This window comes from Ammospiza nelsoni, chromosome 6 (assembly GCF_027579445.1).
Source record: "Ammospiza nelsoni isolate bAmmNel1 chromosome 6, bAmmNel1.pri, whole genome shotgun sequence".
Lineage (NCBI taxonomy): Eukaryota > Metazoa > Chordata > Aves > Passeriformes > Passerellidae > Ammospiza > Ammospiza nelsoni.
The window spans coordinates 61,642,902-61,653,488 of record NC_080638.1 but is presented as its reverse complement, the minus strand read 5'-3'; positions in this window follow the sequence as shown (position 1 = coordinate 61,653,488).

Sequence of the window (10,587 nt, the reverse complement as noted above, 5' to 3'; positions counted from 1 at the left end):
CAGCTGTTTTCCATATTAAGGAGATGAGCAAGTAAATGACAGAGCTGTAGGACAATACTTGGAAGCAACATTCCATTTAGATTAGACCTATCTGATAGCAAGGAATTTTGCCATCAGAACCAGGATGTTTCCAGGATGTAACTGCAATAAAGAGTAGTTATTTCAAGCAGAATTTTTCCCATCTTTTTTAACTTGAGGAAGCCTTAAGCCAATTGTCAGCTGGTTTGCACTTGCTGTGCTAACAGTACCTAAAGGGGCTCCAGGAGAGGTGCAGAGGGTTTGGAATGACAGGACAAGGGGAATGGATGTAAATAGACAAAGGGCAGGGTTAGGTGGGATATTGGGAAGAAATTCTTCTTTGTGAGGGTGGTGAGGCCCTGGCACAGGGTGCCCAGAGATGCTGCTGTAGCTGCCCCATCCCTGGAAGTGTTCAAGGCCAGGTTGGATGGGGTTTGGAGTACCTGGGATAGTGGGAGGTGTCCCTGCCCATGGAGAACAAGATGGGCTTTAATGTCCCTTCCTACCCAAACCATTCTGGGATTCTGTTATCCCCTGCACCCCCACTGAAACCTGGCTTGTCAAGGGTTTTCCACCTCAGCCATGACACATCTCATCTCCCACCACTTACAGAAAACAGCTTCACAGTAAGCAGTAAAGTAAGCTTTTACAGAAAGGGTGACAGAGCTACACTATGTGCTGGTGTTCACAGGGCTCTGAGGATGAGGGAAGAGACGAGGATCTGAGACTCCATGTTTCAGAAGGCTGATTTATAATTTTATTATATATATTATATTAAAACTATACTAAAAGAATAGAAGAAAAGGTTTCATCAGAAGACTGGCTAAGAATAGAATCTGAAATAATCATAACAAAAGCTTCTGTCTTGGACAGAGAGTCCAAGCCAGATGGGCTGTGATTGGCCATTAATTAGAAACAACCACATGAGGCCAATCCCAGATGCACCTGTTGCATCCCACAGCAGCAGATAATCAATGTTTACATTTTGTTCCTGAGGCCTTTCAGCTTCTCAGGAGGAAAAATCCTAAGGAAAGGATTTTCCATAAAGATGTCTGCAACAAAACTAAACACCCAACAGTTATTAATTCATTGGCAATTGAGTCATTTACTGAGGCTCTCCATTTCAGGACAGCATGCTCTGGAACCTCAGTGAACTGAAAAGCCTTGACAGTGGTTATACAGGATTTCTTAAAGTCCATCTCCTCCCCATCTGTGTGCCACCAAAAGCCAAAAACTCAACCAGCAGCCCAGCTGGAAAACTCAAATGTTAGAGGAAAAAAAGCATCAAAATAGAAATAATGCAGAAATAAAGTGGATTTATTTATGGGAAAAGCAGTCAAGGAGAGAAGCTGAGCTGTTGGAAGAAGGAATTCAGCCCAAGCCTGTTCAGATGCCATCAGTGGCAGCTCCCTGGTCCCCACTCCATGGAAGTGTTCATGGAGGGAGAATCTTGCACAGCACCAACAGCACCTGCACAACTCCCTGGAATTGCTTAGAACAGAAACCAAAATTGCTTGGACAGAAACCAAAATCAGTGCATTGTGCTCCTTTTTTTTCAGGAGAGAAAAACATTCAGTGGAAATTAAAGACTAAAGGGGAATAAAAAAATCAAAACCCAAATCAGGGGCTGGATGTCCTCCACACAATCCTGGAAGAGCTGCTCCACACCAGCACCACCTGAATTGTGAATATCTTGGGCTTCACCCTGCATCTTGCATTCCACTTTTCAGAAACTGATTAAAAATGCCAGTTAATGATGAGTGCAAAAAACCCCCACTGCAGTTGATAGGTCATATCTGCCCTGCTTTACATATAAGTGATTAAGGGAGGTTAATTAATGAGCATCTCCAATAATCATATTTGAACTGATCCTGCTAGTAATCACAGAGTCACTCATGACAGAATTGTTAGTAATTCCATGGCATTACAGAAAGCCATAAAGAAAACAGTGGGAATACATCTCTACTATCTGTGTCCTAGAAGCAGCAGCCTTTTGAGCCCAGTGGATGATAAATATTCCTCAAAGCTGCAATTTAGTCTCTACATTCATCCTTTTTCAGGACAAAGTTCCTAAATTTACCCTTTAAGAACAGCAAGGTTACCAGTGATTTCTGTGGGCTCATTAAAAATGGATGTCATGCTCAATATCCCAAAGATGAGTTCAAAACAAAAATACCTGTCTGCTCTTCTTCCCAGGTTACTGTTCCCGAGGAGTATCTTGCCCAAACAGGAGCCTAGAAGATGAATTGGTATTTAAATTGACATAAACTCAAGTAAAGACTCTTAGCAAGAAAGGGACAGAGGGCTTACACAAAGGATGTGTGACTGGCTAACATATAGTACCAAAAATTAAAGGTGATCATTAATTTTGATAAATAGCAGCAGAGGAAAAGAGACAGTTTTGACCAATAAGAACAAAACAGCAATGTGAGCATGAAAACATTTAGGGGCTCTTTTAGGCTGAATAGTGAGAAAACAGAGCAGGACATGACCATGAGCAAGAAAGGAACAGAGGGTTTGTGACTCCTTGTGACAAAGGACTGTGAACAGAATCCTTGTGACAAAGGATTTGTGACTGGCTAACGTACACTAACCAAAACTTAAAACTGATAATTTATTTCCATAAATAACAACAAAGGAAAACAGACACTCTTGACCAACAATAAGAACCAAAGAGCAACCTGAACGTGAAAACATTTTAGGATGAACAATGAGAAAACAGAGCAGGAAGAGCAAGTATTGCTATTTTTAAAGCGGTGTCCTGTGTTGACTATATGATGCCTTTATCCCCAATTGTCTCGTTCTGTTTTATGCTGAATAATAAGTTTTGCACTTTTAAGACGTGTTGCAGAGAGTGAAAGGGGGGGAGAGAAATAGTGTGAAGTTTGTTTTCATACTCTGCACTCCTCCTCTGCATTCCTGCTGCTGACTGTGTTGTCTGCGGATGGACAGACAGCGGGACAGAGCTCTCTTTTGCTTTTAGTTACTTTAGCTAGCTGAAGCAAGAAAGTTCCCCAGACTGTAGTTTTTTCCCTTTTCTTTAGACTTCTTGAAACCTGCTCTGGACTGAACACGCAGGGGAGCAGCGGCACCCACCGGGCCTGGCCTGCGACATTGCCAGCACTGAACAAACTGAGCAAAGACTGAGTGAGCTCAGCTGCAACCCGGGCAGGGGGCTTTTCTCAGTTTGTCATCTCTTTTAGAGCAGCAAAGAGTTTTATTGTTTAATAAACTTTTTTTTCCCTACTTTTCTTCAAAAAAGTAGTTTCTCCCGGACCGGTTAAAAGCAGGGGCCGGTTGAACCTGTTTTCCTACAAAAACGCCTTTAAAAATCCTCTCCCAAATTTGCTCTGAACCAAAACAAATACAAGCGGGTGGAGACTGAGTAAAACTCAACGGTTCCGAGCCGGGCCCCGGGGCCCAGCCCAGCCCCGGCCGTGCGGGGCGAGCCCAGGACCGTCCCCTCAGCCCCATCCGCGCCAGCGCCTCCGGCTGCTCCCACCGCAACTCAGCGAAGAAGCACCGCTGCCAGCCCAGCCCCACGCCGGGACTCTTACGGAGCACACTGCCGGGGAGTCACGGCCCCTCCGACCCCTCAAAGCCCCTCCAGGCTCCCAAGCCCCGCCGCGGGACCCCCGGTCCCCCCGGGCCCGCCATTACCTGCCCCGGCCCCGCGCGCTGCACAGCTCCCTCCGCGCGCCGCCCCGCCTCGCTTTCAAATCTCACCCGCCAACGCTCATTGGCCAGCGCGGATGCCCGGCTCCCATTGGCTTCAGTGCGGCAGGTGATTGACAGCGCCGGAACCCCAGAGCGGGATGCTTATTGGTCGCCCCATGGTCACTCTTCATTTCCATTGGCTGCTTTGGGATTTTCCCCGCCCATTTTTGCCGCTCATTGGCTGGAGGAGTGAGGGAGGTGAAGCCTCTGAGGGCGCGGGGGCGTGGCTTGCCCTTGGCGTCCCGCGGGGTGCGGGGGCGCTAAGATGGCAGCGGGGGTCGCCTGTGGCTGAGGGACGTCTGTGATCGGGGCTCTGCAAAGCCCTCAGTGCCACCGGGACTCAGGGACAGTGATGAGCGCTCCCACCACGCACAGAATCCCAGAACGGAGAGAGCTGGAAGGGACACAGTGGCTCATTTGGTCCCATCTCCCTGCTGCAGCAGGGACGTCCCAGAGCACAGCATTGTGCCCAGTGAGGGAGGCTCCACACCCTCTCTGGTCTCTGCTCAGGGCTCAGTCACTGCACAGGGAAGTTCTTCCTCACGTTCAGGTGCAACTTGAGGGCATCAGCTCCTGCTCGTTGCTCTGGTGCCATTGCTGGGCCCCTGGAGCAGAGCCTGCTCTGTCACTGAGCCCTTTGTGCAGGCAGGGACAGACAGGGATCGGGTCCCTCTGGAGGGGTCCAGCCCTGCACCCTCAGCCTTTCCTGGGCAGGGAGATGCTCCAGTCCCGCTGTCGGCCTCTCCTGCACCCGCTGCAGGAGCTCCACGTCTCTCCTGAACCGAGGAGCCCGCAAGATCTGTGTCCACACCTGAACACCCGCGTGGTGCCACCTCCTGAGGAACCCAACCACGTCTGAAAGGACCATAAACACATAATTAAAGTGATTTTTATTAACAGCCCTTTATTCCCTGCCCTACCCGCACCGCACCCACCCCGCGGTTTGCTGGGTGAATTGCGTTTAACACAATTCTCAGCTACTGGAGAGTTCTGTGTTTGTTTTTAAGTTACAACTTGGCAGATTCAAATGCTGACGGAGGAACCATCCGCTTGGTGGCACTGCAAAAATGGGGACGGACGCTTGGAGAAAGGAAAAAAAAGTGTTTGGAAAGGAGAAACTGCTGAATAGCAGGAGTGTGGTCAGTGGGCAGCAGCCTGAAAATGCGGGATCCCCTCTGGCGTTACACAAATATATCAGTAATTTTGTATATAAAGGCGATTTTAAGACAGCAATAAATGGATTAAGCACCACAGCAAGAACACAGAGCTGTTCCCCATGGCGAGGATCAGAGTGAGTGGCTCTGGGCATCCCAGATTGGAGCAGTCGGGGAAAAGTCACCCCATTTCTGCACAGACTGACAAAGGGCACAGCAAAGGTCACAAATATTGACCATCCAGTCTAATCCTTCAGTCATTTATTTGCTAGAGATAATAAAAGACCAGCATGGAGGTTATTGAGTGCTGCCAAAGTGATGGCTTGAAAAAGATCCAATTAAACAGAACCACAGGAGCTCAGATCTGTGGGGTGCACAGAGTCCAATCCAATGCAGTCCTCAGGGTTTGCTGATTTTTTTTTACTCCACTTTTTCTCCTATGGCAGTGGAATTTGAGGACATCAGCAATTCTGCCTTATGTCAGGATATAGTCCAGTGATGTGAGCCATGCTGAAACAAAAGTTTTAAGGAGAAAGTAAGTTTAGGAGTGTCATAACTTCAAAATTGGGGTTTTTTTTCTTACTGCATACCTGAATATGCTGAAACAAAACTTGTTTGCTCCTTGCAGCATCTGGACTGGCACCTTTGTTCATTCCCACTCTTGTGGGTTTCCATACAGAATTTGGGAAGCTTTGCTACAGCCTGGGATTAATCTCAGGAGCTCAGGTAACAACAGGAGTGATAACACAGCCGTGGAGCCTTGAGGAACCTGAGCACCTGCCCTGGGTTTGCTGTGCACTTCTGCAGGTGTCACCTGAGCCAGGTAGGTTACAGCCAGAGTGGGTTTCCTTAAAGTGCTGCACAGACACCTTCCACTGACAGTATTTAGGTCACCACAGGAGCCTCTGTGTGTTTGAATAATGCCAAGATTTTAAAGTGTTGCAATATCACTCAAATTAGGTGTTTTCCAGCCAAATTCCGGATTGCTACTGATTTTTATTGTGCTAAGAGAAATAAACATATTACCATTTCATAGAAATAAACAAGGGATGTGAATTTCTAAACTCATTGTCCTGTGCACATATTAGCCATGCCTGAAAGGTTAAACTCCTTGTTCTCATACAGACCTGATGATTTTATGATAATATCCCACTTTAGCCATAGAGCTTTGAGAACCAATTTGAATTTCTTTATTTCTTGGCAATAGAACTGTCATTATCCCATACATTTGGTACTGGGGAGATCATTATGTGGCAATCTGCTAACTTGCTCTTTCTACTCTTCATTCCTTCACATGGAATATTGCTCTTTGTGAAGGTGATTCTCCCCACCCTTGCACAAATCAAGTGCAATATGGAGTGTGGAGGGAAATTAATCTTCAAATTTAGGCCTGAAATAATTACATTTTCTGATCATGTTTTGGTGAAAGTACAGGTAAATGGAGTTATCAAGCTGTGCCCTACAGCCACTTGCCTGCAGTCAAAGAAAATCCTGTGTAGGCAAAATAAGACACTGCAGAGGGCACAGGTTGCCAAATTCAATTGATAACCTCTCAATCAGGGATTGAACAGCAAATTCATGATGATGCACTGGCTGCTCTTCCCACTTCTGCTCAGGCTTTTCACCTGAAGTGGTTGCTAGTTTAAAAACCAGAACAAATTCTAGGAGCTGAAAACAGAAGTGAAATTCCTGTCTTTGAGCACAGGGAACACAGTTCAGCCTCTTGCTCTGTTCTGTGTGGTTTATTTTGCTCTGCAGCCCATTTTCACCAGGAATGTGAGGAAGCCACCCCCAGTGCCTCAGCCTGTCACCTCCTGGGAGGAGGGCATGGTCCAAGGTAGAGAGAGATGGTTGGACTCTCACCTGGATGAGCTTGGAGAGTGTCTTCCCTTTTCTGGCTGTTTCTCCACCACCCAGATCAGCAGAGACAAAAAATAACATCAGACACAACCTTGACACCCACAGTGTTAAACAGAAATTATTATTGCTCCAATCCTTCAAAGTGCTCTGACAGATCCCCAAACCCCAACGTGGGCCTGGGATCCTGAGCTGATGGAAACACCTGCACTGGCTCTGAAAAGTTGTTGAGTTTGCTGGGGTCCCCAGGATGAGGTGAGAGATGAGAATTTGACTCTATGCTCTTAGAAGACTGATATATTATTTTATGATATTGTATTAAAAGAATACTATACTAAAACTATACTAAAGAATAGACAGAAGGCTTAACAAGAATGAATAATAAAAATTCCTGACTGACTCTTCAAAGTCCAACACACAGCTGATGGCGATTGGTCATGAAGTTAAAACAATTCACATGTTTGGATAAACAATCTCCAGGCTACATTTTAGAGTAGCAAACACAGGAGAAGCTGAAGCTTCTCAGCTTCCCAGGAGAAAATCCTGGGCAAAGAGGATTTTTCAGAAAATATAACAATGGCACAAAGTGATCTGATGCACCCCTCATTTGATGTTTCCTGCTCTCTGCTCCCAGGTGGGAGTTTCCACTTGCCCTTGGGAAGTGTCTCTCTCTGGACTATAAATAGAAGGACAAGGTACCTGACTCTGGGGATTCTGTTGCACTCTGGCAGCTGATACCCAAAAGCTGGATGTTGTAGCGCATTTATAAGCTCCCAGCTTTCACAAAAATGCAAATCAGCAATGTCAGCATGCAAAGTGCACTTGGGAACACAGCCTGAGTGGTTTTATCTCAGCATATCTGCTCATCCTCTGTTATTTACGGGCTGTTCACACCAAATGTTCCCTCACAAACCTGCTTCAGCACTGCAGGTGAAAGCATCCTCAGCTGCCTTCTTTCTTCAAAGCCCAAGGCTGTGTTCTTAAGGATATCACACTTCTTTCCAAACAGACTCAACCCTTCTTAGTTTTCTTCCAGAGGCAAAGAGGGGAGTGGGAATTAACCCCAGAAGAAATGCTGGATTCAACCATAAACCAGCGATAAGCTGAGTTGAGACCAAACTCTTTTTTTTGTTTCTAGAGACTTTCAGTGAGTTGCTTTGGGGAAATTGTGTTTTTTACCCCCTTGAGCAGAAGCACATGAAGAAAGCACTTAGTGGGGTGGGATTATATGAAGTCTCAGCAGCAGGAAGTAGGTTTGAGTTAGGCCAAGACCATTACATTTTCCTCTGAAAAGAGCATCCTTTTCCCTACTTGCACAATAATTCCAGTTTTTTGGTTTTTTTTTTTTTTTTTTTTTTTTGGGTTTGTTTTTTTTTTTTTTTTTTTTTTTTTTTTTTTTTTTTTTTTTTTTTTTTTTTTTTGGCAGAAAACCTATATCTTTTTTTTGGCCATTGTGTCTGCATTGCCCTGGGGCAGAACACCTCCAGTGGAAGCTGGATGGAGCTGCTGGAGTTGTGCTTCATGGTTAAAATTAATGCACCCAGTAAGGGACAGTTCCTTCTCTTGGTTTTGGGAGTACAACACAAGCTGTGAGGAATATGACTGCTAATCAAGATGGAAACAATACAAGAGCTGTAAGGACTTGGTTAATCCTCTTTGCTCTGACAGAGTTAAACTTCTCCAGGTCTCTGATAAGATAGGACTGGGTTTCTTTATCTATATTTTTTTTTTTAAATGTTCAAGGCTACTGAAATGCAGAAGGACCAGATGGCCATTTAAGCTAAACAATGTGCAAAATCTTTCTTATATTATCACTAAGTGCCCCGAGGGGGTGGAGGAGAAAGGTTGTTTAATCATTAGAAGTCACTTAGCAGCAAATGGCAGTTCACTGTTTTTATCAATTTACAACAAAAGATTGGGGCCATATCTCTATGAGGCCTTTCTTAATATGACAGGGCACCTATTTCATTCCCCTTTAAGTCACCTGGGGATATCTTGCATCTCACTGCATGTCACCCAACTGTGGGGCCATGCAAGTAAAAGGTTTTTTTTTTTTCCATATGCATTTGGTCCTGTACCAAAACACAGACTTTTCCCCTGGAACACAGGAAACTACTGTGTCAGCAGCAGCTGAATCCCCTTGTTGTTCTGTGGTTTGTTACAGTTCAGAGGAGAAAGGACTGGAGGGGTGAGAACAGTAGGGTCTGTTTTCTGTCCTGTCCTCATCTAATATTTGACCTTCAGCAACTCATCTTACCTCTGTCTTCCCTCCCACCCTCCATTTGTATGTCATAGTCAACAGGGGCTGCAGAGACTTCATCTCAGCCATCTGAGGCACCATGTAAATGTGATCCTGGGCCTTGGCTAATTAGCTCTGTCCCTGGTCAGGGCTGTCATGGCACAATGCTGTGCTGACACACTTAAGCTGCTTTTTAGCTTGAGAGCAGTCTCAGGATCTCCTCTCAGTAGTGAAACCAGAGAGTAAATAGTGCTGCCCTCCAGCAGGTCAGGGAATCGTAGAGTCAGGGAATTTCCTGAGTGGAAAAGCACCCACAAGGTTTATCCAGTCCAACTCCTGGCCCTGCACAGACACCCCAACAATCCCACCCTGGGCCTGAGAGCTCCAAACACTCCTGGAGCTCTGGCAGCCTCGGGGCTGTGACCATTCCCCAGGGAGCCTGGGTAGTGCCCCACCACCCTCTGGGGGAAGAACCTTTTCCTGATATCCAAACAAAATGTCCTCTGAACAGCTTCCTGCTGTTCCCTGGGGTGGAAAGGAACCAGGCCTTTTCAGTTTGCTGCCTGCTTCCATCATCTAACTGGAAACAATCTGCCAAAATCTTTTAAGGTGAGGGGAAGCTCCTTCTTGTAGAAACCCTTTTAGGTTCACACTACCATCTGATGCCACCTCTTAATTCCCCTTTTCCCAATGCCTTCTCTTCGTGTTTCTTGTCAATACCTTTGGTTTCAGAGGATTTCTCCAGTGCCCTTTCTCTCAGCAGGCTGAGGCTTCTTGAGATGTGCAGAGGGAAGATGGCTGGGGTGACACTTGCATGACAAATCACTGCTGTGGATACATCTACAGCAGGAACAGCAGCTCTTGTTTGCTTCTGCCAAGGACAGATGACAGCAAAGGGCATTTAGTGATTGTGCCGAGGAGGAAACGTTGGCAAAACAAGCTGGCAAGGCTGGCACCACGCTGGTGGGGTTCCAGCACGGAGGGACACTCCCAGTGACCTCCCTGCAGCTCTCCTGGGATGGACAGCCCAGGGAGATGGTGGAGTCACCATCCCTGCAGGTGTTTAAGGAAAAACTAGACGTGGCACTCAGTGCCATGATCTGCTTGACAGGGTGGTGTTCTGTCACGGGTTGCACTCGATGATCTCAGAGCTCATTTCCAACCTAATTGATTCTGTGATACTTCTGGCCCTGCTGCCGGGACTTCAGTAGGTTTCAAAGCCAGGAGCTTTTTCGAACGACTTTTTGGCCTCCTAATTTTTAGCCCAGACTAAATTCACTGCTAAGTTGCCGGTGGGCTGGGAACCGGCACCCCCGTGTCTTCCAGTGCCACGTCGGTCACTAAAACTCTCGGTGAGCTGCGAGCCCGGCACACCGGGGAGAGCGGGCAACCACGGGGTCAGCAGCCCCGGCAGCTGCCTTGGAACCCGCTGGCCTCGAACAGGCACCGGCGAGGAGCGAGGAGCCGGGAAGCGCCCCGAGCCGAGCCCCCGGTGCCTGGCGCGGCGGAGCGGCCGGTGCCTGGCGCGGCGCGGGGGCGGCTCCGCGTCCCTCCCCGGCGGCTCCGCGTCCCGCCCCGCTCCGCCCCGGATTGGCGCGGCCG